We start from the raw sequence: 1,326 nt of genomic DNA, 5'->3' as shown, positions 1-1,326 counted from the left end.
GGGAGGGGGCTGGGGGCGCGCGCTCTCCCCGCCCCCGGCCCGCGGCGCCTGGCTGGGGGGAGGGGGCTCAGCCCCGGCCCCCGGCGCGCTGGCGTCGGCTCCGGGGGGGGCGCTGCGCGGCGGCCGGACCCGGGGCGCGCCGCGGCCGCATCTCCTCCGCCCGCCGCGGCCGCCGCTGCGACTCGCGGCTCCGCCACCTCCGCCCCCCCTCGGGCACCCCCCCCACACCACCAAAGCCGGGCCGGAGCCACGCAAAACCCGGCCCGGAGCTACGGCGGCGCGGAACGGAGAGAGGAGCCGGGTGGGCGGCAGGAGGCGCTGGAGGCGGAGGTGGGGGTGGGGGAGCGACCCGACAGGAGGCACCTGCTTTTGTCTAGGTGGGGGGCCTAAGTGATCTCCCCCCCCCCCCCGCCCGACCGACTTCCAGGACTCGTTCCCGCTGGCCAGACTCGCATCCCCAGGATCCATCCCCAAGGGGGTGATGGAGATGATGCGGCGTCATGAACCCCTCCGTCTATGTAGCCCTTTTCATATGTGAGGTCATTTATTCAGTCCACGAGCATCATGTTGAACAACACTCAGTGGACACGTGAAGAAATTGAGGCACAGGAAGGCGTCTCGTCCAAGGTCACTCAGAAATTGTCTGATTTGAACCTAGGCGAGCAGACTGCAGAAATCACCCCCTGCACGGCCTGTCTCCTCTGTCCAGCGCCCATACAGCCTGGTCCAGAATGGGGTTCACAGAGGGCAGCAGGCCTCCCTGAGCCAGTGGGGAGCATTCCTGCCCCCTCCTCTTTTGGACTCCAAGACAAACCCGTGTTCAGGTTTGGGAGATCTCCCTGTAACCTCCCCGACCCTCTGTGACCTTAGGAGAGCAAGAGAACCCTCAGAGCCCTAGTGGTATTATTGTCTGTCCAAAGCACCTCCCCACGTGAGTGTGACGGGTATGCGTATGTCTCCCCCACTGGGTTGTGTGCTGTCCTGTTCCCCCTGGCATCTCCAGTATGCAGTGGGTGCTCAACAAACGTTTTGCTATTATTATGCATTTATCTAGTAGCACTTCTTGCATACACACTGCATGCCCGGTGTCTCCTGAACATTGAACAAATAAATCATCTCATTCATTCCTCATGGAAGCCCCACGAGGCTGCCCCAGATGGGACACCGAGGCACAGAAACGTCCAGAAGCTTGCCTGAGGTCATGGATGGGAAGTAAGCATTGGTTATCTTGCGGCTGGCTACTGAGCACCTTTTATGTATGCTTTACCCTCTTTACCCTCCACGGTTCCCAGCAGTCTGGGGGCTCAGACACATCATATGGCTCCC

This window comes from Canis lupus, chromosome 20 (genome assembly GCF_003254725.2).
Source record: "Canis lupus dingo isolate Sandy chromosome 20, ASM325472v2, whole genome shotgun sequence".
In the NCBI taxonomy this organism is placed as follows: Eukaryota; Metazoa; Chordata; class Mammalia; order Carnivora; family Canidae; genus Canis; species Canis lupus.
Note: the sequence above shows the minus strand (reverse complement) of the source record.